Genomic DNA, 17,506 nt, shown 5'->3' with positions numbered 1-17,506 from the left:
ATCATTCCAATTTCTGCTGTGTAACCAGATGGTCCTCTTCCTTGTGGTTATTTCTGTGAATTTCTCCTCTTTTTATAAGGAAATTTGTCACTGCTTTTAGGACCCATCCTAACCCAGTAGGACTTCATCTTAATTAAGACCCTAATTCCAAATATGACCACATTCTGAAGTTCTGTGTAGACTTTTGAGTAGGCACTACTCAACCCAACATACATTGTATGACTATAATATATAATTTATTTATCTATTCATTCCCCTTATTGATGGACATTTAGGTTGTTTCAAATTTTTCACTACTAGAATGCTGCAATGAGCATCTTTCAAATAATTCTTTATCTACATGTGTGTTTGTGTTTCTATAATGTATATATTTAGGAGTAGAATTTCTGTATGGGTAGGTTCAACTTTATAATTACACATCATCAAATTATTCTCCAAAGAAAATGTATTAATATACTTTCCCATCCACAGCAATGAAGAGTTCCTATTTTTATTCCATATACTTGCCAACATCTAATTTTGATTTTGCCAGATAAATTAGTTTGTTATTATTGCAAAACAAATAACTGCAAATGTCAATCTATAAAACAATCAGCATTTGTTTATCATATGAGATAGCTGATGTAAGTTGGGCTCTGCTGGAGTAGCTTAGATGGATCACCTGTATTTCATGTGCTTAATTAAGTTGGTATTATAGTTATACTCATTTAACAAATCAGAAACTTATATAAGGCAACTTTCCTAAGGTCTCACAGAAGTAACTAACATTTATATATCAGATCTTTAGATAATGTTGAATGGGAGGAGATACAAGAATTATTTACATGAACATGATTTTTAAGTGAATGCTTCAAATATTTTATAAATAAGTATATAATTTTATATTTTGGCCAAGCAGCTGGGATTACAAGTGTGTGCACGGCTTCCCTTTTATTCTTTAAATCCAGGCTATAATTATGATTTTTTGGTTGTTGGTTCATAATACTTAATCTTAAATTGGAAAGACAGGGCCTTAAATTCTGGTGACTATTTACTTGATTAATACACAATCAAATATTTAACATATTTTGGAAAATCTTTTTAAGAGGAGGACATTTAAACATATCCTAGAAGTACAACTAATAGTAAAATATATTCTGAAGTACTCGTCACCTAGCTTCAATGATGATGAATTCATAATTAATTTTGTTTCATGGCAATCACTCTCCAATTCTTCTCTACTGTACTACTTTGAAAAAATCAAAGATATTAGAAAATAGCTTTAAAAAACTCAATGGCTGGGCACATCCCACCCACTCGGAAGGTTAAGGCAGGAGGATAATGAGTTTAAGGCCAGCCTCTGCAAGTTAGTAAGAACCTTAGCAACTTAGCGAGACCCTATATCAAAGAACTGGGGATGTAGCTCAGTGGTGAAGCATCACAGGTTCAATCCCCAGTATATACATATATACATACATACGTAACTCAGTATCTAGCTGGACATGGTGGTGCATGCCTGTAACCTCAGCTACTGGGGAGGCCGAGGCAGAAGGATCTCAAGTTTAAGGTCAGCCCTGGCAACTTCACAAGACCCTGTCTCAAAATTAAAAAATAAAAAGGGCTAAGGGTATACCTCAGTGGTAGAGGGCCCCTTAGTTTAATCTCCAGTACTACAAAACAAGCATATGAAAAAATAACTCAGTATATAATATTTTGGGGAGGATTTTTATCTTATGTAACATTGGTCTTTGTTTTTCCTAATGTATTTATCTAATTTTGAAAATAAAAAAGAACTTTAAGAAATTTTCCTTTATATATATTAGATTTATCTAGAAGACAGAAGTTATCAGGTCCGTAAAGTTGTGGTAATTGTGTATATTTTCTTGTCACATTTAACTTTGGGGATATTAGATGTATAAAGATTACCGGAGTCAGGATGCTTATTTTCTGTCCTTTTACTTTCAACCTTTTAGAGACATTATGCTCTTGTAAAGCATTTTATTTTTTCAACTTGGTTAACTCTAGCTAATTTTAGTCTATTTTAACTTCTTGTGATTATTGAAATATTTGGACTTATTTCTTATTTTGTGCTTTTTATTCACTTTGTGTTTTTATTCTTTTTCTTGTCCTATATTCAACTGATGAAATTTTCCTACCGTCTTTGCTTAATTCATTAGTTTAGAAGCTCTCCATTCTAATTTCATTAATGTATACTCTAATATTTTTTAAACAATCATTAATGAAGTTTAAAGTTTATATCTTTAATTTCTTCCCATTCAACACAAGGATCCTAAAATGTTTCTCTGATTTCTTTCTCTCATCTTCTAAGTATTGCCATTAAGTATTTTATCTCTAGATGTTTTTAAACTTGCTCCAAACTAGTTATCATCAGGGCAATTACTTCTTTTACATTCAGTGCTTATCAACATGTTCACTTTTTTCTTTCTTGCTCACAACCTTTTCTTATTGCCTTCTTCTTTCTACATTGAATTTTCTTCTTGCTGAAGTATATCCTTCAGCAGCCTTCATAGTGAAGGTCTATTAGTGGCAAACTGTACTTAGTTTGTTTGAATATATCTTTAGTTTATTCTTATTCTCAATTACACTTTAACAAAGCATAAAATAATAAATTGAAACTTATTTTCTCAGATATTTTCTATTTTCTTCCAATTTTCTTTTTGTCGTAAGAAGGCAACTGTTAATATAACTGGTGACGGGTGTTCCTTAGTTTTCTCTTTGTAGCTGGTTTTTTAAGATATATTTTTTTAGTTGAAGATGAACACAATAGCTTTGAATTTATTTTTATGTGATGCTGAGGACCGAACCCAGTGCCTCACACTGTGAGGCAAGCGCTCTGAGCTACAGCCCCAGCCCTGTAGCTGGTTTTAATACATTGTTTGCTTTAATGTTCTATAAATTCTCCTTGATTTGTTTAGATATGGATTGCTTTTATATATCAGTATACTATTTGAATATGAGGACTTTTCTATCTTAATAATTCTGGAAAATATCAGCAACCATTTCAATACTGCATATCCCATCCTTTCCATCTAAAATTGTCATTAGACATTCTATCTTCAATGTCTCTTAGCTATTATACTTTCCATATTTATATCTTGGTTCTATATTCTGAGTGATTAGAGCAGATCATCTTCTAATTCACTCATTTTCTTTTCAGTCTCAATGAACCACTCATTTCTAGAAGTTCTTCCTCTTTTTTTCCTTATTTAATTATGTTTTTTCATTATAGTTTTATTCCTCCTTTTACCTTTTAAACCCTTATAAAAATAATTGGTTTTATGTTCTCTTTCAGACTGGTTTTCTTCTCTCCTGTTCTTGAAGTACAAATTTTCTTCTTTGTTGCATCTGCTGAATATCCTCAGAGTTTGATTCCTTTCTTGAGAGCATACCTTCACTTCACTGAGAGTACTTTTTCCTTTCCCTCTTCCTGTTGGACTCCCAAAAGTCCTGTTTGGAGAAAGCCTAGAGAATAATTTTCGCATTGGCTTCTGTTAGTGTCCGGGAGGTTCTAATGGTCTGGAACACTGAAATTTCCTTTTATGCTGGAGGCTCAGTTCCAGCCACCCAAAGATATAACTCCCCTCCAAGTATGTATTAAAATCCCAGGCACTAAGGCTTATAGTCTGTGGTGTCAGTTTCTGATACTGATCTATTATAACAGGTACGAACACAAAACTAGAACTCCCTTTTATTCTTCCTTTTTGGGTACCGGGGATTGAACTCAGGGGCACATCCCCAGGCCTATTTTGTATTTTATTTAGAGACAGGGTCTCATTGAGTTGCTTAATGCCTCGCAGTTACTGATGCTAGTTCTGAACACGTAATCCTCCTGTCTCAGCCTCCCAAGCAGCTGGGATTAGAAGTGTGTGCACGGCTTCCCTTTTATTCTTTATATCCAGGCTATGATTATGAATTTTTTGTTGTTGGCTCATAATACTTAATCTTAAATTGGAAAGACAGGGCTCATTCATTTCAGTTCAGTCTTTATATTGCCAGAAATCTCCTAAAGGAGTCTTGTTAAGGACTAATCTATATTTAATACACACCTATTAATATTCATTTTGTCCGTGTATATCTAACATGCATAGATATGATGGTTAATTTTTGACTTTCAGGTGCTATGAAGAAATATAGAATTGATTATAAGGTGTAAGGACTATTATTAAAGTAGAATAGTCAAAGAAAATAAAAATACAAGAGAAAGAAAACAGCATCTATAAGGCATAGAATAAATAAACATTGCTATATTTGTTTTTTCTCTCTGCAACATTCTATTCTTTCACCTCCTTTGTTTTTTGGGGAAATGTACCAGGGATTGAACGCAGGGGCCACATTCCAAGCCCTTTTATTTTTTATTTTCAGACAGGTCTTGTTAAGTTGCTGAGGCTGGCCTGGAATTTATAATCCTCCTGCCTCAGCCTACCAAGACATTGGGATTACAAGTGTGTGCCACTGTGCCTGGTCCTCACTTCCAATTTTAAGTCACTGTAATCTTCCGGTTGTCTTTGGGAATATATATATATATATATATATATATATATATATATATATATATATATAGATTCATAATACTTAATCTTATATTGGAAAGACAGGGCTCATTCATTTCAGTTCAGTCTTTATATTGCCAGAAATATCTATCTATATATATCTTTTTTTTTGGTTCCAATTCCTCCATTTGACTCTTAGATATTTTTTATTCCATTGTGTTTCCCCGATTTTAGTTATCAAATGTAAGCCAAGGTTCCTAATAGTTATATCTTAAATTACAATCTCTTAAAATTTACATTATCAATTGTGTGCTAAAGGGTCCCTGCTGTGTATCCTACTGACATCATAAACTCAGCATGTTCCAAACTAATTATAATTTTTTCTCCCAAACTATCATCTCCTAACAGTAAACCTTATTTTTGTTAATGGTTTCTGTCTCTTCCCATCATCATCCATTTTTACTCACCCCACCTCCCTGGCTCTTTCCCATTTTATATCCAATCATTTGACTTCTTGAATCAGAGTTGTCCAATCTCTCTTCTGGCCTCTGCTTTTCCTGCCAGCTACCTGTTTCAGACTATTGCAATAACCTTCTAATTGTTCAGTCTCTTTCCTTCAGCTTTATATACTACTGCAGCTAAACATTTCTAAGACTTAATAATATTGCTCCACTGCCTATAAAATATGACTTAAATGTTTTAGCCTTACATTAAGATCTATGATTTGGCTGCAACCTACTTTTATAAATTTATTTTCTTTTTATCATTTCAAGTACCCTTGACCCAGCTAAATTAACTCACTCACTATTCTTAGTAATATGCTCTGAATAGTCCTGTCTCAAGAGTGCTTTATTCCTCTTTCAGAAATGTTTTTCCTATTTCCCTTCCCAATCCTTCATAAAACCTTTTTTCTTTCCGAGCTGGAAGTAATCTTTCCATTTACTGAATTGCAAGAGTACTTTAGATGTCTCACAAAGCTCTCACAGTGTACTTCACAGTGTACTTTAAAATCTGATTATTTAGGTCTCTGTTTTACCTTTATAACTAGATGATATCAGCACTAAGATGATATAACCACCAAGCACAGATTATGAAGCCAGTGAACTGGGTCTGAATCGTGGCTATGCCATTTATTAGCTAAGTAACTAGGAAACTGTGCCTCAGTTTCCTCCCGCATCAAATGAGGAAAATACTAATGTATGCCACATAGAGTTATTTATTGCATACAATAGTGTTAGGCATGTAGTAGCCACTTAATAAACATTAGGTAATATTAAGGTCAAAGTTTGGTACCTCTTATTTATCACTGTATCACCCAATTATATTATTTTCCACATAGCATGCAGTTAACAACTCTTTCCTTTTTGACTAAAGTTACAATGAACAAAATACTAGACAATTTAAAGCATTATATAACCAAATATAAGATGAAGTAGTATAGAAATAGTGTTATAAGAATTCAAATAAAGGAAAGATCCATTTTAGGATGAACTTGTAAGAAAAAAATTTTATGAAAGAGGGACTCTCCCCCTCCCTTAAACAGATGAATGGATACAAAAAATGTGGTATATATACAAAATGGAATATGGCTCAGCCAGAAAGAAAAATGAAATTATGACGTTTGCAGGTAATTGGATAGAATTGGATACTGGTAAATGAAATAAGTCAATCCCAAAAAACCAGAGTCTGAATGTTCTCTCTGATATGCAGATAATAGGGTGGTAGTGGTGAGGGAAGAGTAAAGGGAAGTGAGAGGTATGGGAATAGGAAAGACAGTAGAATGAACTGGACATAACTTTCCTGTGTTCATACATGAATATAAGACCAGTGTAACTCACATCATGGACAACCACATGAATGGAAAATTATACTCCATGTATGTACAAAAAGTCAAAATATACTCCACTGTCATGTATATTTAAAAAGAACAAATAAAAAAAAGAAATTTAAAAAAACGAAAGGGGCTGGGGTTGTGGCTCAGTGGTAGATCACTTGCTTAGAATATGTGAGGCACTGGATTTGATTCTCAGCTCCATATATAAGTAAATAAATGAAATAAAGGCCTATCAGCAACTAAAAAAAAAGTATTAAAAAAAAAAAAGGAAAGAGGGGCTCCCCAGTGAATTGGTGTTTTGAAAGACCTAATGTGAACAGGGTGGGCAACATAGCCAGACCCCTTCCTGAAAAACAAAACAAGAAAAAGATCTAATGTGAGAGAAACAAGTAAAATGAACTGACAGGTTAATAAAAAATGTATTAGCAGGCACGATATGATAAGAGACTGAAGTAGGATGGCAGTCCTGAGGGATTTAAAAGTGAGAGATGGAAAGAGATTACCCCCCCCCCCAAATTATACTTGTAAAATAGGAAGAAATGAATGAGAACAAAAAATCTATATAATTCTGAGTCTATAGAACTTACAGAATAAGGTGCAAGTACAGATATAAGAAAGTTGGTGAGGATTAAGTTCAGTTTTCGATATGTTGAATTTCAAATACCTTAGGGGGAAGGTTCTATTGGTAGCTATAAATAAAAGAGGTTTCTAAAATATAAATTGGGAAATAATCAGGATAGAGCTGATGGCTGAAAATGAAAAAGTAGGCATAGATGAACTGGCAGGAGCAAATACGATGAACAAAGGATGGAGTATAGTTTGTGAGAAAATTTCCACCTCTTTCTTCCTATAACATAGGATAGTTTCTATTAAGATTAATAGTCCAGTTACCAAAAACTGTCAATGAATATTCTGATGAGGGACATATATAAAAATAACTGAGAACATCAAGTAAAATCTATCTCTTTAGTGAGAATACAAATTCCATGAGAGCGGAGCCTATCATTTTCTCAAATGTGTATACCCATTACTTAGTTCAGTGTCTTGTACATAGTAGTCAATACATTACCTATCAGTTGAATGAATGAATAAAAAGCATCATGAAAAGTATGTTTGTGGATGAAAATATTATCAATATTGAATGTAATAGCTGGAAAGGTAAATGAATATTTAGCAAAATGTCATAATCAGAGGTTCAAAGTTGGAAACATTTAGAATTGAAGAATGCCTCACATACAATTGGAATTAGAGAAAATAGGTATCATTATTAGAATAAACTTAATTTTTTTGGCATGCATATATATAGCATTAAGATGATCTAAAAACATTTGCTTATCTGATTTTGTAAGCATAGTAAAGTCCTAGCTCTCTGATCTTTTAGGTAAAGAATTCAGTTTTTAATTCAAATCAAAGATAGTGCTGTTTTCTAAAAAAATCCAAATTCTAGTTCTAATAAGTTTATTTACCTCTCCAGCCATGGCCTATTTCACAATATTACTGACAATATTTTATCTGTGCAGATTTGGGTTTATATAAAGAGATCTGAATTATTAAGATTTCTAGGAAAACATAGAGAATAACAGCAATCTAAAAAGTTTTAGGTGGGGACATAGCAGCAAAGGGACTACACAGTAATTAAAAATTTCATTCATCTTTGCAGTTTTTGATTTTTTTTGATTTTTGTTGGTTTTCAAATAATTTTGTTTTACACTTGCTTTTCTAATATATCCAGAACAGCTTCTAAAGATATTATCATTGATGGCTGTTGATAAGAATAAATTTTTAACTTCTCAATGGAATTTTGGGTTTGGTAGCTATACAGATATAAATTTCAAGACCTTACTAGATGAATTAATGAAATACATGTAGGAAAGGAAAAGCTACCCAGAATGAGATCCAAGGAGTTAAAGGTATGAAAAATGTGACAGAAAGGTTATAAGACATAGGATATGGAGTGAGAAGGTCTAACAAACAACTAATCAGTCTCACAATGAGGCAAAAATGGGGTGGGTGATTATATGAAGAGATGATAACTGAAGTTTCCAACATTTGAATAAAAACACTAATCTATTCAAGAGGCCCAACAAATCCTCAGAAGGGAGAAAAAAAGCATTCACATCTAGAGAGAAACAAACATTCAAAGCTTCTGCACAGCAAAAGGAAGAACTGAGTAGAGATACAATCTACAGAGTAGGAGAAAACAATCTCTGCCAGCTACTCTTCCAACAGAGGATTAGTGTACTAAATATACAAAGAGCTTAAAAAGCTCAATACCAATATTAAATAAATAACAAAGCCACAAATAATCCAATAAATGAGCAAAAGAACTGAACAGACACCTCTTGAAAGAAGTACAAATGGCCAATAATTTTATGAAAAAATACTCAACATCTTTAGCCATCCAGGAAATACAAATAAAAACTAGTGTCTTACTCTAGACAGAATGGCAATTATCAAGAATACAAATAGCAATAAACCCTGGTGAGGATGAGGAGTAAAAGGAACTCTTATACATGGTTGGTGGGAAAAAAGAAAAATAAAATAAAATTATGTCATTTTCATGAAAGGGGATGGAATAAAAAGCATCTGTTAAATGAAATAAGCCAGACTCAGAAAGATAAGTATCATGTTTTCTCTTTTATGTAGAAACTAGTTAGAAAAAATAGAAAGGAAGAAAGAAAGAAAAGGGGGGAAACACCTTGAAAATAGAAGGGAGACCAATAAGGTAGAGGAAGGGAATCAGAGGGAAGGAAAAAGGGAGGAAAGAGGAATATTAGGGAGTGAATCTGATCAAGTGTTATATGCATACACCAATATAACAATGAAGCCTACATTCTTTATCATTAATATGTGCTAATATAAAAAGCTCTTAAAGAAGCTAGGAAAGGAAAATCAAACTAAGCCCAATGCGACCAAAAGCAGGAAAAAATGAAAATGAAACAGAGAACAGGAAAACAATAGAATCAATTACACAAAAAGTTGGTTCTTAGAAAAGATAAAAGTAATAAACCAAAAGTGACTGAAATAGAAAAAAGGGAAATGCAAATAATTCAATCTTTCAAAATGTTTTCCAAAAAACTCAAAAGAGAAGGGAATATTTTCTAACACATTCTATGAGGCCAGTATAACCCTCATTCCAAAATCAAAGACTTCATAAGAAAAGAAAATTATAGGCCATTATATCTATACATACTGATGCAAAAAATCTTTAAAAAATACTGGCAAAAAGACAAAAGTACATTAAAACTACTATATATCAAAAGAAATAGGATTTATACCAGGAAAACCAGGTTTTTTAAAATAAGAAAAATCTCTCAATGTAATACACCACAATAACAGAATGAAAGAAAAAAAAAAAGATCATCTCAACTGATGTAGAATATTTGACGAAATTCAACATCTTTTCATGAAAAAACATCCCAAAATAGAAGAAACTACCTATGATAGTTTGGTTGAGTGCCCCCCATAGGCCTATGTATTAAAGGTTACAAGGTGAGCAGTTTCCTCTACATAAGTCTTGCCATGATATGCTATCTGCTACAGGCCCAAAGGCAATAGGGCCAAGCAACCATGGACTGAAACCTATGAAACCATGAGACAAATGTGCTAGTCAGCTTTCACCACTGTGAACAAAACATCTGACAAGAACAACTTAGATGAAGAAAGATATATTTTGGTGCATAGTTTCAGAGTATTTATTTCATCATTGGCTGAATCCGCTGCTCTGGACTTGAGGTGAGGGAGAAATAATGGCAGAAGGGTGAGGTAGAGGAAAGCTACTTAGCTTTTAGCAGCTGGAAAGCAGAAAAATAGTGAAGATGGGGCTGGAGAGAAGATAAACCCTCCTAGGCTCACCCCCAATAATCTACTTCATCCAGCTAGGTCCCACCTCCCAGTAGTCCATCAGCCATTAATGGATTAATCTACCGATGAGGTCAGAGCCCTCATGATCCAATCACTTCCCCAAAGCCCTACATTTAAACACATGAGATTTGGGGGGATATTCCTGATTCAAATTACAAAATAAACTTTTCTCATTTTAAACTGATTATCTCAGGTACTAAGTCATAGTAATACAAAGCTGACTAACACATTGCTTCTGTTGAGGGCCACAGCCCAGTCGGGATGACGCATGGCATTTTTGCCAGAAGTAGTGGTTGAGAGGTGACGCCAGCGAGCCATTAAGATGATGACTTTTGAGTTCTCGTGGAGTTCCCATTGAGTTCCGGTTGAGCTCAAGTGCTGGTAAACTCATGGAGCAAACTGAATCCCCAGACATTGCCAGTGAGAATGTAAAATAGTTTAGCTTTAAACACGAAATTACCATATGACCCAGCAATTCCACTCAGGAATACACTCAAAATTCAAATAAATGTATACACATGTTCATCAGCAACCCTATTCAAAGTCTAAAAGGTAGGAGTAGTTCAAATGTCCATCAATGGATGAATAGATAAACAAATTATGATACTTAAAGGTGAGACAATATTATGTAGTCATAAAAGGATGGCTAGTAGCTACAATGTGGAAAAACATCAAAGTATGCTAGGCAAAAGAAAGCATAACAAAAAGTTGCATATTGTGGATTCCACTTACATGAAATATTCAGAATAAGTAAGTCCACAGAAAGAGGATACAGATTGGTGGTTGGCATATGTTGGTGGGAATGAGGAGTAACTGCTTGATAGATATAGGTCTTCTTTTGGGGTGATGAAATGTTTTGGAGCTAAAGTTGGTAGTTGTACAGATTGTGAATGTACTACATGCCACTGAACTCTTCACTTTTAAAAGGTTAATTTTATGTTATGCAAATTTCACCTTAATTTAAAAAAATGTTAAAACAAAAATCCTACCACACTGATATATCCACCAAAAGAGTTAAAATGGAAGAGTGAGTGAGTGAGTGAGAGAGAGAGAGAGAGAGAGAGAGAGAGAATGAATATCAAGAGTTGGCAGAGTGTGGAGCAGTGGGAATCCTCTCAAACTGGTGGATGTGTAAGTTGGTTACAATTATTTGAGAAAACTACCAGTATCTAGTAGAGCTGAACCCATATGTACATTCTAGCACAATGCTTGGTTAGTACTTGATAAATATTTATTGATTGAACTAATGGAAGTACTCACTTTTTTTAAATATGCATGATGCTAAGACACTAGGATATAAAATAAAGACATGGTTTTCTTTCCTCATAAACTGACATAAAAATCATAACATAATATATTTTGCAGGGTAAATAGTGTGGTGGTATTACAGTCAGATTTTTGAGTCATGGCTCTACCATTTACTAACTAGCTACTATTTTGGACAAGTCTGAAAACTTTATTTCTACAAAATTTATGAAATTTCCTTCCTTTCCACTGTCACTCCACAGTTCTAGTCTACTGCTGCACACAGCACAATCACACCCCATTTCTTGCAGCTCAAAATCCAGATTTCTCACTATATTGAAATCTAAACTTCCTAATGTGGTATTCAAAAACTTCCATGTTTTGTTATCTACCTGTCTTTCCAGTAATATCTCAGATTAAATAAACTCCCACAATGCTGCAGAAGGAGTTCTGGCTGCTTTCTTATCTTGAACATGCTGTGAAATGTCTTGGCTCAACATGTCTTCCTAGAATTCACTCTCCCTGCTTTTAAGTATCATCAGGTCATATCAGAGTAATTTTTCAGTTTATATTTCCTATTTATACATTTTTTATTGGTGCAGTATAGTTATACATAATTATGGGACTTGTTATTACATATTCATCCAGGCACACAATATAATAATATAACTTGGCCAATTTCACTCCCCAGCACTTCTTCCCTCCCTCCTGCCTCTCCTTCCCTGGTCCCTTTTCTCTACTGATCTCCTTTTGATTTTCATAAGACCCATTCCCTCAATTTTCCCCCCTTTTCTTCTTTAGCTTCCACATATGACAGAAAGCATACAACCCTTTGGCTTCTTTCACTTAACATAATCATCTCTAATTCCATCTATTTCTCTGCAAATAACATAATTTCATTTTTTTTATGGCTGAATAAAAATCCACTGTGTATATATTTTCTTTTTCCAATTATCTGTTCATGGACAACTAGACTGGTTTCATAATTTGGCTATTTTGCTGCTATAAACATGGGTATGCATGTATTGCTATAGTATAATGACTTTAATTCTTTAGGATAAACCAAGAAGTGGTGTTGCTAGGGCATATACTGATTCCATAGCTAATTTTTAAAATTTTATAATTTTTAGTTGTAGATGGACACAAGACCTTTATTTTATTTATTTTTAATGTGGTGCTGAGGCTCAAACCCAGTGAGTGGTGCTGAGGTTCAAACCCAGTGCCTCACACAAGCTAGGCAAGCGTTCTACTACTGGGCTATTATTACCCTAGCTCCCATTACTAGTTTTTTGAGAAAGTTCCATACTAATTTCCATAGTGGTTGTACTAATTTACAATCCCACCAACAATATGAGTATTCCTTTTTCTCCACATCCTCCTTTAGAATTCTTTTTTTAATAATTATTTTTTAGTTGTAGTTGGACACAATACCTTTACTTTATTTATTTATTTTTATGTGGTGCTGAGGATCGAACCCAGGGCCTCGCACATACTAGGCAAGCACTCTACCGTTGGGCCACAACACCAGCCCCTAGAATTTGTATTCTTGATGACTGCCATTCTGACTAGTGTGAGATGAAATCTCAGTGTATTTTTTATTTCCATTTCCCTAAATGCTAATGATGAACATTTTTTTCATATATTTACTGGCCATCTGTATTTCTTCTTTTGAGAAGAGTCTGTTTAACTCGTTTGCCCATTTATTAATAGGGTTATTGGCTTTTTGGTGATAAGTTTTTTGAGTTATTTATATATTCTAGATATTAATCCTCGTCACAACAGTAGGTAGGAAAGTTTTCTCCCATTCTACAGGTTCTCTCTTCACATTCCTAATTGTTTCCTTCGCTGTGCAGAAGATTTTTAATTTGATGTCATCCCATTTATTAACTCTTGGCTTTATTTCCTGAGTTTTAGGGGTCCTCATAATTTATTGATAAAGGGTCTTTGGAATGTAGTTTTCCTGAACATACAGGAGAGAAAAAAGTTGATCACATTTATGAAACTAGTCTGATACACAGGACAAATGAATAAATTAGTATTAAGAAGCATATTTTGGCTTCCTGGGCATTTTACTTAGGAATATAAAACTTACTATTTCCTCTTAACCATATTGTTGCATCATAATACCTCTTCTTAAAAGACTATCATAAGGAGTTGGGGTGGTAGCTCAGTGGTAGAACAATTGCCTAGAACGTATGAGGCACTGGGTTCAATCCTCAGCACCACATAAAAATGGTGAATATAAAAGTATTTGTCCATTAATAACTAAAAAAAATTTTAAAAAGAAGACTATCATAGGGAAAAGCCTTCTTCCATTCTATCTACTTCAATCTAATTCAATATCAAAATAAGCTTGCCCTATTAACACTAGTTGAGAATATGGAGAGATATTTCCAGGAACTTTAAAATGATGGAATTAAAGTTGTCATTTGAAAGATAAAACACATAAAGGATAAAAATGTGTAATGTGTACTGAGTAAAGTAAATTAGTGGGATCAATCTTATTCAATAATTCAATTAAATTTACCCTATAGAGAGACACTAGAGTGGATTAAAACACCAGGTTGTTTGTAGTGGGGTAGAAGAGGAATATAAGTTGCAATAATAATACAAGAATTATATCTCAGTTTTGTTTTTTCTGGAAAAAACCCTGATATGTTTAAGAAGACTGGATACAGGGATATGTTTAAGGAGACTGGATACAATACAAAATACAAAACCTAAAACCTTTACTACAGAATATAGGAAAATAGTTTATGTTATAAAGGGAATATTAGATGCAAATGTGGAATTAAAATTTTTTCCACAGTTATCTCTAAGTTATATTTTTAAATATTATAAAAATGGTACTTTTGGAACGCATTTAACATAAATTGTCTCTTTCATGATTTCTTTCCCTTCTGTAAAAATAAAATTTAATTTAAGTATCTGTTTTATGTAACATCATAATCTTACTAAGATAGAAGTGGTTCACTTAGAGATACAAGGGGAGAAAAAGTATTCAGCTAATCAGTAATGTGATATCTGACTAGAACAAGTAGCATATCAGTTGTTAGAAAGTAGAAAGCATTCTCAAATTTCAAAGCAACACAGATATGATAAGGTTGAAGGCAGAAGAGAGCAGGTGGTATGGCTGCAGTCATTAATTATAAAATGTGCAGGCTTAACAAAAGACCCAATTAAAAGACTTAATTAGCAATATTGGCATTCTTAAAAATTTGATTTTAAGCTATTTCCATTGAATAAAGTTTTTAAGAGAAAAATAAAATTCACAACTATAAAGTAAAAGAGCTATCACAAGAGAAAAGCTGCTCAATTTTCTCTGAAAATAGTTTTTGAAAAACATTATGAAACCAAAGATAATGTTAGAGAGTATTGGTCAGTAGAATAAAATATGCTGACAAATATCTACCTTAACCATAATTTCATTAACTCTTTCAAAAAATTATCTAATTAGGATTAAGTAAAAATGAATCAAAGAGCTATGAAGAGACTTCTGTTTTTACATATATACCTCATTTAATTCTCATAGTATTTGTTATCTAGTCATACGTATACTTGAATATATGTATGAATGCTATATAAACTGAGATTTAAGTCTTGTGTATTTTATTTGGTACTAGAAATTGAGCCCAGAGGATCTTTACCATGGAGCCATATTCCCAGTCCTGTTTATATTTTAAGACAGGGTCTCAGTTATGTTTTAAATATTACAAAAGTGGTACTTATTATAATACCTAAAAGTTGCCTAGGGCCTTGCTAAGTTGCTGAGGTTGGCCTCAAACTTGCCATTCTCCTGCCTCAGGCTCCCCAGCTACTGGGATTATAGGCATGTGCCCACCAGACCCATCTCGTGTATGTATTTTAGACCATACAAATGTATACTTTCTAATTTTGTGCTTCTACTTCATCTTGGTATTTAAAACTCTGAAGCCAAGACTATAATCATTCTCTTTTTTCCTACTGAAAGAAAGCCACTTCAATGAAATGAGTTACTATGAATTTAATATAGAAGAAAATGAAATCTTGCTATATTGTTTAGTTTTTACTACTTAAAAGAAATGTGTCACAGTACAGAAGTATCTAGTACTTACTGGTTGTAAAAAACCATTAGGTTGCATTTGTGTGAAGAAAAATGGGTAGAAAAGAAAATCTGAATATAAATGGAAGAGTTGAAAGAAAAAACAGCTAATTTTGAGGGTGAAAGAGTTTCTTAAACTGGGAACAGGTCCCAAGTTTGTGAAGTCTAGGGTACTATGTGCAGAGCACCCTGGAGATAACAGGACTTTGGAAAGGAGTGACTACATATTTAGCCACAGAGGGAGGCCTGACAGCATAGTGAAGATGCATGGTTAGCTTGGCATTAGGGAGGGCAGCTCCCCATGGGGTTCTTGTCATGTCAGAGACTAGAGATACCACACTGGCCTAAGAGGGAGGCAACAAGCATGTGGGACTTACTTAAAAAGGAATCTGAGGACATTTTCAGATAATCCACAAAGCAGCAATTCCAACTGAGCAACTTCTTTTTTTTTTTTTTTTTTTGGAACCAGGGATTGAGCTCAGGGGTACTCAACCACTGAGCCATATTCCTAGCCCTATTTTGTATTTTACTTGGAGACAGGGTCTCATTGAATTGCTTAGCGCCTTGCTTCTACTGAGGTTGGCTTTGAACTCACTATCCTCTTGCCTCAGCCTCCCAAGCTGCTGGGATTACAGGTGTGCACAACTGTGCCCAGCTGAGCAACTTCTTTTGATTGTCCTTTGGGAAAGGAATGGTATTGCAAAGAATGTCTGATGATAGACCTCTTCTGGTCCCTAGATGGAGGAGGGCTTAAAGTCAGAAATTTGTTTGGAAAAACTGAGAGACTGGACTTTTTTTTTTTCAGTCTTTTGTTGTCACACAAGTTTTACCTCTAACAGAATTCTACAAAATGCTGGTACTTACTATTTGTAGAGAGTGATTTTAATAAACTTAAAATAGTGTTTTTTGAAAATATTTTTTAGTTGTAGATGGACACATATCTTCATTTTTATTTATTTATTTTTTTGTGGTGCTGAGGATTGAACCGAGGCCTCATGCATGCGAGGCAAGCGTTCTACCACTGAACTACAACCCCAGGCCATTAAAATAGTATTCTAATAAAGAACATGCAACATATATCCAGTGAATAAATATCTCAATTTATTGAACTATCAAATCACAGGCCTTTTCTATCTTGATGACCAAAAGAACAGTGAACTGTACTTTTAATAGTGTCATGTAATCATTTGTTAGGGTGTCTTCTATTTATTTTACCATAGTTTTAAAGAAGGATTGTGAGATTTTTTTTCTTTGTGTGCAGCTGGGGATTGAAATCAGGGCCTCATATATGCCAGGCAAGGGTCTCCCAGCCCCTTTTCTTTTTTATTCATGCTTTACTAATATGATAAACATCTTTATTACAAAAGGCCAATTCAGCAAAATATATAATTTTCTAATAGGCCAAGTTCAAATTATTCAAAAAATTTAACAAAAGGCTAATGCAGATATTCTAGTTCTAAAATTCCCATAGACAAGTTATTCTAAAAAGATAAAAATGTTTTAGGCAATGAGTGTAATAAAAACAATTTTATTAGAGGGCAAATTAATGAATGATGAAAATGTTCAGTGGCAAGCAGGTATTATCAATGACAAATATATAGTTGATTACTAGGGTTACAACTTGAGATATATCACTGAAGACTTCATCTGTTATTAAACTAATTAAATTAAAAAGCTTTTAAAAAGAAAAGTTATTCTTAATAAAACAGATCAACCTAGGCAGTTTTAGGTAGCTGAAGATCTAACAACACTGTTTAACCAATACTCTGGTATGCTCAGGGTTGGTCTCTTTTAGTTCCGTTTAGTCATGGGAAAGAAGCTCATTTTGATGAGTTTAAAGTCATCTTACTGGGTTGGGGATGTGGCTCAAGCGGTAGCGTGCTTGCCTGGGCATGCATGTGGCCCGGGTTCGATCCTCAGCACCACATACAAACAAAGATGTTGTGTCTGCCACCGAGGACTAAAAAATAAATATTAAAGTCATCTTACTAA

General features: G+C 33.7%; 1 protein-coding gene across 1 annotated transcript in view; it reads right to left on the bottom strand.

Annotated features, from left to right (window-relative positions):
- Dnajc1 (DnaJ heat shock protein family (Hsp40) member C1) overlaps nucleotides 1–17,506 on the bottom strand; it is a 222,567-nt gene that overhangs the window by 53,778 nt on the left and 151,283 nt on the right. The window lies entirely within an intron of this gene.

Source organism: Marmota monax, unplaced genomic scaffold, assembly GCF_021218885.2.
Source record: "Marmota monax isolate L192 unplaced genomic scaffold, Marmota_monax_Labrador192_F-V1.1 WCK01_AAM20220418_F8-fsc00098, whole genome shotgun sequence".
Lineage (NCBI taxonomy): Eukaryota > Metazoa > Chordata > Mammalia > Rodentia > Sciuridae > Marmota > Marmota monax.
The sequence above is the reverse complement of the archived record's forward strand: the minus strand, read 5'-3'. Positions and strand labels throughout refer to the sequence as shown.